Source organism: Eublepharis macularius, chromosome 7 (genome assembly GCF_028583425.1).
Source record: "Eublepharis macularius isolate TG4126 chromosome 7, MPM_Emac_v1.0, whole genome shotgun sequence".
NCBI lineage: Eukaryota > Metazoa > Chordata > Lepidosauria > Squamata > Eublepharidae > Eublepharis > Eublepharis macularius.
Genome location: NC_072796.1, coordinates 33,442,623 through 33,457,679, shown reverse-complemented (window position 1 = coordinate 33,457,679; position 15,057 = coordinate 33,442,623). Strand labels below are relative to the sequence as shown.

At 42.9% G+C, this 15,057-nt stretch overlaps 1 protein-coding gene and 1 pseudogene across 5 annotated transcripts in view; both read left to right on the top strand.

The window, feature by feature from the left end:
• The window catches only part of RNF152 (ring finger protein 152), a 58,911-nt gene that overhangs the window by 40,031 nt on the left and 3,823 nt on the right, over nt 1-15,057 (top strand). The window lies entirely within an intron of this gene.
• LOC129333902 (T-box transcription factor TBX5-like) lies at nt 1,243-2,416 on the top strand (annotated as a pseudogene).

The following is a 15,057-nucleotide window of genomic DNA, read 5'->3' as shown; positions in this document are numbered from 1 at the left end:
AAATGGAAACCCTAGGAAAGGGAATTGTTGGTGAACATCTTGCCAGCTGCACAACATCTCAACTATATTTTTGTCTCCTTGCCTGAAGGTTTCATGGGCTGAGCGCGGTCAAAGGCATGAGCTGAAGGGCAAGAGGCAAAGGTTGTTGGCTCTTAGCCTGGGGGCCTACAAATGTTTAATGGGTTTATTATTATTTAAATTAGTTTGTTTAATTTGGGTCTAAACATTTCTGTAAGCTGCTTTGGTTCTCTTGGGAGATAAGTGGCATAGAAATGCTGTGATAAATAATTTCTGAGAAGTAACGGGACATGTATTGAGGGCTCAAATGAATGTACGCACTCTTATTCTAAATAGAAACAAGAAGACATTTATTTAGATACAAGATAGGATTAGGGATGGTGGAATAAGTACAGATCTAACCAGGGATTCAAATGGACTCAACAAACTCCAAAGGCAGAACAGGAAATAAAGCAAAGTGCACAAATGTGCTAGATATAATTTCTAGTTGAATTCTAGCTACCTTGAGCCCGTGGTGGTGAGATGCGGCCAACATGGACGGGTCAGAACAGAGCAAAGAACCATGGCTAGGCTGCCCATTTTTATAGTATGTGAACATTATTGTTCAGTGGCTTCATTCTAGCAGGAAAATTGGAATTTACGTCCTGGTCCAGGACTAGGTGGTTTCTAGAGACAGTGGTGGAGATGTTCAAGAGCCAGTTCATCGATCATTTTGCCAGTTGGACTGGCTCTTGTGCACAATCTGGAACTGGAACCACTGTGAAACTTCTGTGCCCGCAGCAGCACCTTGGGTTTTTTGAATATCTAGACTGGCTGTTCAATCTTCATTACAGAGGAAATGGGTTTTTTTAGGGAAAGGTGGCTGTCTTGTCACCATACTGGTGAGCCAGTCTGATATGATAAAGGCGTTATGGACATCTTTTAACATTTCATTTTTTTTGGAAGGACTCTTTGTCTAGAAGTACTCCCAAGTTGTGCATTTGATCCTTCCGGGGGAGTGTAACTGAGAAGTTGTGTTTCCACAGCAGCCTTAATGAAGTTCAAGTTAGCCTTTTTTGGCATATAGCAGCAATTCAAGTTATCCACTTACAAAAAAGAAACAACAAAGTTAAAAGAATACTGCATAACAAATACATAAATACATTTAGAGCTTATTTCCGTAATATAACTCTGACTCGCTCAAAGTCTATAGACTGTTGAACAATTCCTGATGTCACCAAGAAGATGGCTAAGTTTCTCCATTCTGCTTTGAAGTTACATCAAAGCAGCCTTAATCCTCATCCACAGCTCCTGCTCTTCTCTCTGGGTTCCTCACCCAGCTCTTCTCTGTTTCCAGACATCGATTTAATAACACGTGAAGGATATCTCAGGCTGTATCCATGCACCTCTGGATATTTCAGTAATAGTTACACTGTAGTGATCATTCACAACTGGGTATTCCTGCACGGGTGAGACAGTTCAATTGCAAATGACTGCTATAGTGTAGCATCCAATGGAACGTAGATGTAGCCTCAGTGTTCTTGGCCTGCAAAAGTACTTCCTGTGGGTTATCTTTTTAACTAGAGGACAGCCACGTGCAACCCCAGAAGTTTTACTGGGAGGATAGGTCCTCTAGTTGCTACTAGCAAAGATGATTAAAGGGAACCTCCATGTCCACTGGTGGTAAAGCTTCGAATACTAGCACTGCACAGTAAAGGAGTACCCTGTTTGTTGGTTCTCAGGGGCTTCTACTTGGTCCCTATTTGAGTCAGGATGTTGGAGCAGATGAAATACTGACCTGGCTTGGCCTGCTGGTTTTCCTAACCAACCCCTGGGGTCGGCAGCAGTGGCAGCGGCTTTCTGCCTCTGTCTGACACCTGCCCATCATCTTCTCTTCCAGATCATCTTCAGCTCTATGCACAAATACCCACCCTGGCTCCATATTGTCAAGGCTGATGCGAAGAACATGTCTGGTTCCGAAAACTCAGCCTTCTGTACCCATACCTTTTCCAGAGAGGCTTTTTTATTGCTGAGACCTCTTACCAGAATCACAAGATTGAAAACAAGCCCTTTGTGAAAAGATTGAGTGATGACATGGAGCGGCACAGAATGTCAAGAATGCAAAGCAAACAGTATCCAGTGATCCCAGGAACGCAGCCAGGCAGAAAGTGGACTCCAGCCATTGCTTTTGCAATGGCAAGATCCAGGCTCTGCCTGCCTCTTCTAACATTGGCTCTCAGTTCCAGTATGAGAATAGTGTCTCCACACCTCTTAGGACCTGCTACCATCTGCCAGCCCATATCCCAGTACAATAGCCACTGCACCAAGAGAAGAATGTCCTGCCACAGTGCATCCCTACAAGAAGCCCTACATGGAAATATCCCCTGCTGAAGATGATTCTTTCTACCGTTCCAGCTAATCGCAGCAGCAGGCCTCAGAGCCAGCTCTTACAAGAATGGGTCGGCTCAGTGCAAAGCCTGTATATACACCAGCTCTGTGGAGGCAATGCCCAGCCTGGAAGATGACAGGTGTACCAAGTGGCCTGCTATGCCATTCTACTGCCTCTGTCTAGTGACTACTGTACAGACAATGGACAGGCTCCTCTGCCAGCATTTTTTGCCCGTTTTACCTCCAGGCCATTGATATCCCACCTCACCACTGTTGCTAATCATATCTTGCTGCAAATTGGGGACACACATGTCATGTTTCAGCACCAAACCTCTGTCCCTCACCAGCCTACTGTCCAGCAGTGTGGACCTCAAACAAGCATCTAGTCCTTTCTCAGCTGCCTCCAACCACCAGAGTTTCTGTTTCCATGAGGTGCCCTGGACCCTTCTTCCACATCAGTACCATTCTGTGCATGGTGTGGGTGTGATGCCAGAGTGGAGCAAAAACAGCTAACACAGCAATTGGGATGAGAGGCTGGGGAATTTGGCTGCAAAACAGTGCTTTTGTGGGACTGATTTTAACTGAATGTTCATATCCAAGCACTAAGAGATGGACAATGCATTATGTGGTCAGATCATGGAACTATGTCTTCCCCTCTTTAATTCCTAAAAACCATCAACAGGCTGACCACCATGTTTACCCTCAACAGGCTTTATGCCCAAACGTAGTTTGCATTGTTTCTGAACCAATGTTTGTCCCATTATTTTTTTGTCTTCAGGTGACTAATAGAATTTTTTTGGGGCTGCCTTTTGGCACATGTGAGAGCTACAGCAAATCAGCTAGAATACATTATGCTTTTTTCGCAGTTGATATTGATATATTACATCATAAATTATACTGGCCTTATTGATATGTAATAAATTATTCTGGCCTAGCACCTCTTCTTAACTACTACTTTCCCTTGGCTGCTGCTTTATGCTGTCTTATACCGACTTGCATGACACACCGTTCTACTCCTTACTGTAGAACTCCCAAGGATAAGACATTTTCATGGTGAAGTCCGGCATTAACTTCTGTCTATGAAGGTTGCAGTCTCCTTCCCCTACTTTGAAAACCTGCAGTAAAGCCAGGGAACAAGTTTCAACTGGCTTTGTTGTCTCCAGTTGTTTGCATGGAAAGGGAGAGCAAGGCAGCTGTTATATCATTGGCTTACTGATGCATTTTAACTGGGGAACTGGAATGCATTAGGCTTTGGATCAGATATGGAAAGAGTTAGGAGAAGATACTCTTATCAGATGAAATTCAAAATAATTGCGAGATCTGAAGAATGTCTAAGGTCCTTTCTTTGAGGTCCCAAAAGGGTTTGTTTGCAGCAAATGTGTAAGGAGCTTCCTACGGATTTCTTTGGGGATGTGTTTCAACCACCATTGCTCATCTCCCATTGAGCCCCTGTGCAATGCAGCAGGTTTCATCTGGTTCTAAAAAGGAGAGGTAACATTTGACAGATTTAGGAGACTTATCTTTAGTGGGCTGAGACTGGAATAATTCTGCTTGATTGTATGGGAAATGCAGTATGAGAATGCAGCTTCGACAAACACCATTTTAGATTCAGGACCAAGTTTTAAGTATATGTTCTAAGCATCTAATTCATATAGATGGAAATGGAATAGCATTGATGATGGTAGTTTTTCATGTTGTTGTTGGCATGTAGACACTCTAGAGCTTTCCAAACTTCCTAACCAAGTACAGTGAACATATGTATGCTTTGGAGAGAAAGGTGGTGGTGACAAATTCTGCTTGGTCCCATTCACATACATGCATGGAAGGTTTGTAACATACCAAGAAAGCTTTATATAAACATTTATTTTATTTTGTATAGTTTATTTATAGCCCAGCTTTCTTGCTGAGACACAAGGCAGGTTACAAAATATAAGAAGAATGTAATCAGACATCATAAAGATCCAGTAAACAAAGCAATAGAGCTAGGGTTACAGAATTAGAAAACAATGCAAACAGAAAACTTTCTAAGGCATGACATATAAACAGTGCAGAAAGTGGATAACAAAGGTAGAAGAAAATGCAGTAAAAACAAGATGATACATACAATAAACGTTGCAATAGGCTACAAGCTTATTCCCTTATAAAAATGTCCTTCTGAACAGTTTGATTATACTACAGTTCTAATCCCTTTGTATAAATACCCATGTGCTTCTGAAATTCACTGATGGAGTGCAACTATAGTTAAGCAATGGTACTATATAAACACATCTTAAACACTTGTGGAGAAAAAGCGATAATAAAAATCCCCACATACATGCTCAGGAAGAACTGCAGTGCTATATATTACACACACCCAAGAAATAAAAGCAATTGAGAACTAGTGCTTCGCTTACACCAGAAGGCATTTATGCCCTTAGCAACCATGGAGAATTGCAAAAGGAGGAATAAATGGCCCTTGCCTTCCCCTTAGGTTATGATCATTCAGAAAGGGTTATGACATCTTTTGTAACAGGAGACCAGTGTCTGCAACTTCAAGCACTATAAACTCCAGCTATGCATATGAGATAGATGATAAAAGTACTAAGGTAAAGCCCTGGCTTTCACAACTTGATTTTACAAAAGACATAATAGAAGCAACTACTATACTGATAACTGGAAAAAAACCAAGATGTGGTGTCAAGAGAACTAGACAAGCGGTCAAGAGTGGGGAGAGATGTGTCAAACTATGAGACCCAAATTAAATGAAGAACAGGAGGATCAAATAAGGCAGCAAAAGGTCCAGTCCAGCTAGACTTTACAAGAATTGCTGGGCTGGGCTGGGCTGGGCTGGGTTGGGAGTGAGTAGGCGGGTAAAGCAGTACACAAACAGCAAGAAGAAACAGGAGAGAACATAGAAAGGTAGTCCAAGGTGTCACCTCTTAGGGTCACAATTATGTAGCAACAGTATGCTGGGAAGTGTGTGTTTGTGTGTGTATCCGCATGCATGCACTTATGTACATGAGAGAATGTTGTGAGCAGGGCTTTTTTTCAGCAGGAACACAGTGGAACGGAGTTCCAGCACCTCTAGAAAATGGTCACATGGCCAGTGGCCCCACCCCCTGATCTCCAGATGGGGGAGTAGATTGCCTTCCACGCCAGTGGCGCGGAGAGCGATCTAAACTCCCCTCTGTCTGGAGATCAGGGGGCGGGGCCACCAGCCATGTGACCATTTTCAACGAGGGCAATTTAAACTTTAAAAAACTCCTCCCTTGTTCCAGCCGACCCAAAGTGATGTCATTGTGTGGTCCTGAGTTCCACCACTGAGTTTCACCACTTCTTTTCCCAGAAAAAAGCCCTGGTTGTGAGTATTACAGAGCACATCAGTGTAAGGGTCAGGCACATAGAATAGAACCTGGAAGACTTATCTAATACAAAGCAACAGTACAGGTACAGCTTGAAAGTCAAGACAATCCCTGGCATTTCAATGCAGGAGTCGGCCTGAATAACCCAACTATTTCATGCTATGATTTTAATGCTAAGGAACAACTCAGAAGATCCTTTCACACGCCTTGGGTGGGTTGGGTAGAATGAATTTGTATAGCAGGGAACAGGATTGTTACAGCAAGCTTTGTCCCCAATCAACAGGTATGGCCTCTGCGTACATCACCCAGCTCTATATTTCTTTTTGTCCAAATAGCCCAGTGATGCTGTAGAGGTCCTCCTGAGCCACAGCCTGACTGCTGTGGTTAAATGGCTAAAACTGACTGAGTTGAAACTGAATCTTGGCAAGATGTAGGTGATGCTGGTTGGGAAGGCTGAGGTCCTGAAGGACATTGTGCTTCCCATATTTGATGGAGTCTCTTCCAAACTCCCTTTCTTTAGGGAAGTGACAGATTTCTCCAGATGTCACTGATGCACCTCTGTATATATTCCTGTATCCAGTTAGGAGAAGTGCCTGAAGGGAATAGAGCCAGTTTGGTGTGGTGGTTAAGAGAGCAGGATTCTAATCTGGAAAACCCGGTTTGATTCCCCGCTCCTCCGCTTGAAGTCAGCTGGGTGACCTTGGGTGTGTCACAACTTCTAGGAGCTCTCTTGGCTCCACCCACCTCACAGGGTGTTTGTTGTGGGGATAATAATAACATTGTAAACTGCTCTGAGTCGGTGTTAAGTCATCTTGAAGGGTGGTATATAAATCAGTTGTTGTTGTTAGAACTCAACTGCTTGTTGCTGCTAGGTGTCTTTCTTGCTGTTTGTGGAATGATGACGTCAAAGAACCCAGCAATGTCTCAGGGAAGCTCTGGGACCGCATCCTATTTCCTCATTGTGAAAGTGTCTGAGGCAACAGTAAAATGCTCACCCCAAGGAGCCACCAAACTGTATTCCTGGTGAGCACAAAAGAGGCACTATTCCAGTGCCTGCAGTAATAAAGGCAGAGATGCTACAGGGGCTTCCTGGTTCATTGTGGCAGAGATTCCTGGAGGGTTGTGGAGAAGATGGTTCTTTTTATGCTCCTTTAGCTGTGTTGGTGCTGGCAGAACAAAAGAAGACTGAGAGAGGTACACAGCTGAACCTGAGTGCCTCTAACACTGGGAGACCATCTTTGAGACTGACACTGCAGGTCATTTGGAGTGAACTCCTATTTCCTAGATGGAGTGGAGCTGCAACTTCTTTTTACGCCTGTTGGCACAAATTGATTATTTATCTACTTAATTAATGAGGACATATTGCGGGTTACATCATTCTTTTATCCTCTATTTTATCCTCACAACAGCCCTGTGAGGTAGTTTAGGCTGAGTGTGTGTGACTGGCCATGATGCGGAATGCGGAGTGGGGTATCCCTAACCATCGTTTTTAAATTAAAAAAAAATAAAACCTTAAAGTAATGAATTAACTCATTGGAGCAACGTACTTAACGTTATGGGGCAACACAGTTAAGGATCATAACTAACCAGTTGAAGCCCAAATAGAGTAAAGCAGAGTTTTCCAAACTCTGTTTAAGAGGTCATAGATCCAGAGGAGTTAGCCATGTTAGTCTGTAGTTGCAAAATACTAAAGAGTCCAGTAGCACCTTTAAGACTAACCAACTTGATTGTAGCATAAGCTTTCGAGAACCACAGCTCTCTTCGTCAGACTGACCAATAAAGTTAGTCTTAAAAGTGCCAGTGGACTCTTCTGTTTAAGAGGCACACTATAGTTCCTTGGAAGCTTCTTTGGAGATTTCAAGAAATTGCTTCTGGCCAATAAGCTTCCTTGGAAGTCAGCTTTTGCATCGTCGCCAGATTACTTCTGCAATGAGGAGCCAGCATAGGACGGCCAGGTCTTCTGCTGTATTGGGAGATCTCCTGCCTTGGTGCCTGCTGCTGCTCAGTAGAGCAGCGGGGCAGGGGCAGGGGGCAGACTGGCATCACAGCAGTGAGTTTGGTGGAATCATAGGACGTCACACCAACACGGTGACTTCACTTCCAGGTTTGTGCCGGAAGTGATGTTGTGGCCGTGTCATGATGTGTCTGCTTTGCATGTCCCCGCCCCTCCCACTCCCACCAGTTACCAGAGCTCAGCTGGCAACCCTAAACCAGAGATGAGGATTGGATGTGCTCTAGGATGCACCTTCACTTCACCAAGGCCAGAGAAACCAGACATGAACTAAGAGTTTTCCCAGAAGAGTTCACATGGGAAGTATTCCCTCAAAGCATAAGGTTTTTTGAAAAGTTCACAGTATATGAACACATACTTACAAAGGTGAGTATTTAAATGACTTTTTTTTCTTTCTTTCACCGATAATCTGAGCACTCCATTATGAACTGAAGAAGGTGACTGCCGTTTTCATGAGCATGCGTGCATATTTATTATTCCGAATGAGGAGGTGAACAAAAGAGACCGATGTGAGTTAATTTATTTCCCCACCACTTCGATGAAGCCATTTCTTTCAATAACAACAAAAGCTTCGGCCATTCTCTTCAGCAACACACACTCACACAAAACACTTCCTCAGGAAATTATGTTTGCGTGTGATAGAGCAAGTTCCGCAACCTTGCTCACAAATGCAGGAAAACCTGAGCGGAATGACAAACAATTAAAACCTTCATTTGAAGTGGCATTGTTTCCTTAGATGTACATTTGCTTCTTGTGGCATTTAAGTGAGGATCTGAAGAATGTAATTTTTGTATGTGTATGAATTCTTGACTTTTCTGTATGTTAGGGCCAACTCAGTTTTTTGCCTTAAAGAGCCGTGCAGTTATTTTCTGTAACAGGTTTGCTGTCTTAATACACCCTGATTGCAGCTCAGTCATCCGCTGACTTACATTGGTGAGCAGTGTGTTTGTGAAGAGATTTATTTTAAATGAGATTTGATTTTCAGGCATCTTTTTAAGGCTGTTATTTATTAAGAGCATGCCAAAATGGGACAGTGAATAAGGCAGGGAAGAAAGGTTCTGGGGAGGCTGTGCTTTTATTCTATTTGGAAAGCTGTGCTTCAAATGAAGGGCATAGAACTCCAAACGGAATGGAAAGTATCTCTGCTTTAAAAGAGGCTGTTGTAAAAATGACTTAACAGATCAGTAAGAAAAAGAGGGGAACTTTGTTCCCTGTTAAATGAAGCCTAGATCAGCTGAGATGCTAGAAGATCCATGATTGGTATGGATGGGGAGTTAACCTTTATTCTCCTGTTACTTTTTTTGGTGTCTGGCCCTCAGAGCTGGTATTTGCTGCATGCTTCTCCCAGTGGGGCATATAGTTCTGGAGGGGCCCATTTGAGCTCAGAAAAGAGATTGTTAACTCACTGCGACATAGTTGTGATTCATATTGGGGCCTCCGAAGGCTGCTGCTTCTGGAGGAAAAGCAAACTGAAGATTTGATGGGCAAATTTTCCAGCATCTTGTTTGGTCCAGCGTCTAGTAGCTGAACACCAAACATACTGAAGGTCATAGCTTATTTGATCTTATGAAGAGAAGCTGGTTTTATGCCCCTTTGCTGATAGTTTTTTTTTTCTTCAAGTTTAGTTCTGTTGGCTGCAAAGAGCAATGACACACTTTGTAATTTTCTATGGAAAGCTCTGAACTGAAGGGGGAGTCACTCCCTTTCCTCAGGGGCAGAAAAATTGACCTAATATCCTGCCTCAGGTATTATGGGAGAAGCGTCAGGTTGTCTCCTACCTCAAATAGAGTAATCCTTCATGGTAAGTCCGATGTCCTTTTCTCCAGTAAGGTAAACCAGAATTGGCATTATGTTTTCAAGAAGAGATGCTTTAGGGAAGAAGGAAGTTCATTCCAGGAAATACATTGGGGGGCATCACATCAAGGATTATTTAAGGTAGCCCTGCAAATAAGTCCACCAAAAGTGGCTAGCCTACAAAATCTTTTAAACAAATCCCTGCCCACATCAGCCTAAGAAATTTGGGGCTTTAAAGGGGCAGGATAAATCATTTTCTACCTCTCCTGCCTAATTCCTTGCTTACTATAGACTAGTAGTTGTTTACAACCCTTTCTGAAAATGACTAGGGAAAAGAATCCCTCCCCCCCCCTCCATTATGTATGTCACTGTTTGTGTGTTGATACAGTCATTCCTTCTACACAGGGGAATACATTCATTTTCGTTTGTATGCTGCTGAGATACTTCTGGCAATTAGAACCACAGGAGAGTCTATAAATAAGGAGAGCCCTTTTCTCCATGGGGAATGTTTAGAGAAGTCAAACAATTTAGGAGCTGAGAGCAGCAGCAATGCCGTTTTTTGTTTCAGAATAAACATCTCATACTCAAATTCCAAACGAATTTCCCTTCTGTTTTTAATTTGAAAATTCTCCGAACAGCTATATCCAGTTTATAGTTTAGCACAGATGATTCTGGCAATTAATTTCTCTGTTAATAACTTATGCCACCGTCTCCCCTTCAATCTCTACCTCCCTCCTCCCCACTTTTTAACAGCTTCAGGGCAACAAACACATTAATGTAACACTCTGCCATAAATCATATATGGCCTGTAATGGTTTCTAAGGACTCTTAATGTGTTTGGGGAGTTTTGCATAATGAACCTTCCTTGGAAAAGGTGAAGCATTCTAATAGGCTGTCTTGCTTGATATTAACCTTACAGAAAGAGGATGCAATTCACGGCATAAGCTTGCAACTTCAGCATTCGTCATAGCTGTGTTAGCAACCCACTTTGTGGCCCAGTGCAGACGTGTGATAGCGGAGAGCATTTAAATTCCTAATATACTATCGTTTTAACCTTTTTCTTTAATGTATGGTTTGGAGGTTGGGAGGAGCTTAAAAATTAAGTAATGCTAACTGTGCAAGGGGACTTACCTGAACTGGAAACGTTGAAGCTCAAGGTGACTGTTACTTGCCACAGGCTACCAGGAAAATGGCTGTTTGCTTCTTTGTCGTAGGTCAAAGTAGGGTTGCCCGCTCAAGGTTGGGAAATTCCTGGAGATTTGGGGTTGGAGACTGGGAGGGCAGGGTTTGGGGAGGGAAGGCATCCCAGCAAGGTATAATGCTACAGGGTCCACCCTCCAAAGCAGCCATTTTCTTCAGGAGAACTGACCACTGTAGTCTGGAGATCAATTGTAATTCTGGGAGAGCTCCAGCCACTACCTGGAGGTTAAGTCAAAGCCAGATAAAGGGACTGTAAGAGGCCTGCACAGATATTGGTGGTACTTTTTAATGTTCTTCTGTTAGTGTTCTCTTTGGTGTTTTTCTCATACAACCATGCCATCAGTTCTCAGCCTCTTTCGTTTCATTAATGATAATGTTTGATTACTGATAATGTGTCAGAAAGTATGGAAGAGAGAGGCATTTGTGATGCCAGTCAGCATTCTGGCCAATGGTGATGTGTGGTACAGAACTATAGCAAATTCCATTTTAAGTCTCATGTGAAAGACTCTTCCTGTCCTGCGTCTGTTAAAGTAGTTTTTTTAAAATCATCAATGCTAATAGTAGGTCTCCTGGGTTCAACTGTTCCCTTCTGATATTTTCCATTGACTGTGTAAACTCTTTTCTGTTTCATCGTGTGCTGCTGCAGAAACAATCTTCACTCTGTTTCTCAGTGCTGGTCATATTTTCCAGATATTTGCATCTGCTTATTTTTAGTGATCTCATTTTATTGGCTCTGCTTCTGCATGTGAGTAAAAAATAAGTACAACAAATAGGAAGAGAGGGGTAGGCCATACCAGGGAAGCCAAGTCTTCTCTTCCTTCTCTTGCTTCCAGTGTACCTTCCTTCTGGTTGCCAGTTGTATTCTACCTGGGTTTTTTTTTCATACTCAGTTAGCTTTGATCATCGTTAGTAGATACAGCGTAGCCCTGCAGAGGTTTCAGCTAAGATCAGATCTTTACTGGCCAAGGGTATTAACCCTGATCTGGGTTGTCTCTCTGTCTTTTGGCCTCCCAGCCCTCCCTTCTCCCTGCTCTCTGTACTTGGAGAGTCCTGAAGATACCCCTGGCAATCTTCTTCTCTTCTAGCTCTGGGTGTCCTCCATCAGCAACATTTTCTTGGCTGTCATCAGTTAATTCAAAGTACTGAGGATAAAACAATGTTTTTTGACTGCTGCTGAAGTCAGCTATGCCTTCATATGAGACCGGGCTAGCTCTGTAAAACTTTGCAAAACTTTTGTGGGTTGGATATATACAGGGCTTTTTTCTGGGAAAAGAGGTGGTGGAACTCAAGGCCGCACAATGATGTCACTTTGAGTCAGCTGGAACAAGGGAGCTTTTTAAAGATTAAATTGCCCTCGCCGAAAATGGTCACATAGCCGGTGGCCCTGGCCCCTGATCTCCAGACAGAGGGGAGTTGAGATTGCCCTCCGCGCCGCAGAGGGCAATCTCAACTCCCCTCAGTCTGGAGATCAGGGGCCAGGGCTACCGGCCATGTGACCATTTTTAAGAGGTGCCGGAACTCCGTTCCACCGCGTTCCCACTGAAAAAAAGCCCTGGATATATATGTATATTGCTTTTCCAGTCTGGCTAACCTTTCGTACCAATAGCTTTTCATCTCTTAGAATTTTTTTTTGCCTTTTTTTGGTTAAAAACATATGGTTCAAAGCTTTATTCAGAATGACAAACTCTTATTTCGTTACACCAAGCTACTACAGGAATGCATGTTCTTATTGGATTAGAGCCAGAGTAGTCAAAGAGTGTTGACTCTGGTCTGGAGAGATTTGGGTTGGCTGGTCGCTGCCTCCCATGCCTAACCTCCTCCCTGGCATCTTGGAGGGCAGATGTGGGGGAACAACCCCAGAGAACTGTGAATAAAATGTGGGGAGGGAGGAGAAAATCATATGTGCTGACCTGAACTCTTTGAGGAAGAACAAGATAAAAGTCTAATAAATGAACTTTCTTTTTGAATTCAGAGCTCATACAAGCTCCTTTCAGTTATTAGTTCTTGTACTCAAACAGTGGTTAAGGGGGTGATTGCGTTACCTGTGACCCTCCCGTTAGGCATGGTTGCCATTTTGAATGAATGTGTAGTTTTTAGCTTTGGTACATGCAGTTAGAAACCCAGATTTATTGATAGGGTGCCAGCTCTAGGTTAAGAAATTCCTGGAGATTTTAGGGATGGAGCTTGGGGAGGGTGTAGTTTGGGAAGGGGAGAGACCTCAGCAGGGTATAATGCTATAGAGTGCACCTTCCAAAATGGCCGTTATCTCCAGGGGTACTGATATCTGTTGCCTGGAGATCAGGTATAATTCTGGGAGATCTCTAGCCACACCTGGAGGTTGGCATCTTTATTTATTGAGAGTACATGTGTGTACATACCAAAGCTAGAAAAGACACCTATTGCTCTAGTCACACAAAGTGGTGGCCGTGTGTATTGGGAAAATTGTGGGTAGTGCAACCTCCTCTGTTGCCTGGAGATCAGTTGTAATTCCGGGAGCTCTCCAGCCCCACCCCGCCCCCCGTGAGGCTGGCAACCACAATTGTAACAACTGGGTTGAGAAGTGGTATCTACCCTGTTTGTTTCTTCAGAAATCACTATTCGTGTTACAAAAAAGCTGTAGAAGATTGTGTAGAATGTCAAAGGAAACCGCTGATGCTTCAGAGGCCCAGGCTCAGGACACAGAACCTGTGGGGTTGGTAGCAATAATGACTGAAGTGGCACCTGTGAATTGTTGTATGGAAGGAAAAGGTTACAGGCAATGCTATATAAGGAAAAAAGAAACCCAAGTAGAAATGTTCTTGCAGCAGAGTTGCGCAGTTTTAAAAGTGTAGGGGTCTGTGGGGGGGAGGGGATGTCTATGTGAACTCAGCTTGTATAAAAATTGTAGCAGTTCCTGTTACAGAACTTAATATATTATTAAAGGAATTCTTTACAGTAAGGCCATTAACTAGATGTTACTACTGCCTTGTCTAAGAATTTCTGGATTGAGGGCCAAGCTACAAGTGACGAATGACACTTGAACGGCAAGTGGATTGAGTGGAGGGCAAGTGAATAGGGAGAAATACACTTGCCGTTCAAGTGTCATTCGTCACTTGTAGCTTGGCCCTGAGTCTAAAGTGAGTATTCCGTACAGACATCATTAATGCACTATATGTATGGAGCAAGCTCAGTTTAGAGGGAAGTTAGTTCTTTTCCTGTCTGCTGTTTTTTGCCATTCTCACCCACCACCTAGTGAAGCATCTGTGTTTAACTAGATATAGCTCAAGGGCTGAAATGTTGACAGATCTAATCTATCTATCTATATATATCTAAAATCTAAACTATCAATATAAAATAATTGTAGTCTGTCTTTATCATAGATTTTTACATATTGTTCACACATTACTTTTGCTGGCTTGGGGACTGTGCAGTTTCATGTATCTAGAGCTAAAGATACACACGTGCATGGAAATAATGTGGCTGTAGTCCTCCTGACACAGTAGGACTGTTCCACTTGACACAACAGGTAGTTATCACTTTAGTAAATGCCTCCTCAGCTTGGATATGCAGTATCTGTTTCCCTGGTACACTATTTAGATATTTATAGACTGCTTTCCTTCTCTGCCTCCATTTTATGCTCGCAACAACTACTTTGTGAGGTAGATAATAGCTTTCTAGTTTCAGGGAGGCTTTATGTTGGAGGAGCATTCAAAGATGTGACTTTCTCTATAGGCTGGTATAAAATACCCAGTGCACTCAACTATTACTGGACTCTAACACCTAATTTCCACCTTATTAGTTGGCTCTAATAAAAGATATTATGCTGACTGTGTTCTGGTTACTTTGGGACCAACACATATGCTAACAACTTCCTTCTATGGGCCAAGCTACAAGTGACGAATGACACAGGTTGGACACTTGTCAGCTTCCCTCAAGTTTTGATGGGAAATGTAGGCATCCTGGTCTTGCAGCTTGGCTCTCCGACTGCTGTCCAGTGGACTTTTCAACTGTCACTTGTCCTACATTCTGCCAAGCTGCCTACATTTCCCATCAAAACTTGAGGGGAGCTGACAAGTGTCCAACTAGTGTCAGGCATCACTTGTAGTTTGGCCCTATGTTTAGATGCAGGTTGTGTTTCTGTCCTGTTACCCTGCTTCTGACCCATATCAGCCTTTCAGGTTTCTTATGCTTCACTATTTCCTCAAAGTGTATGTCCTTACCTTTTATTGTAATTATCCATAACATAGATTATGATCAAGTACGATATCCTACAAATGAAATATAACCATTGGACTGAGAGAGAAAAAAGGGAGTTGTACCAATCTCACATATGACTTTAAACTTTAC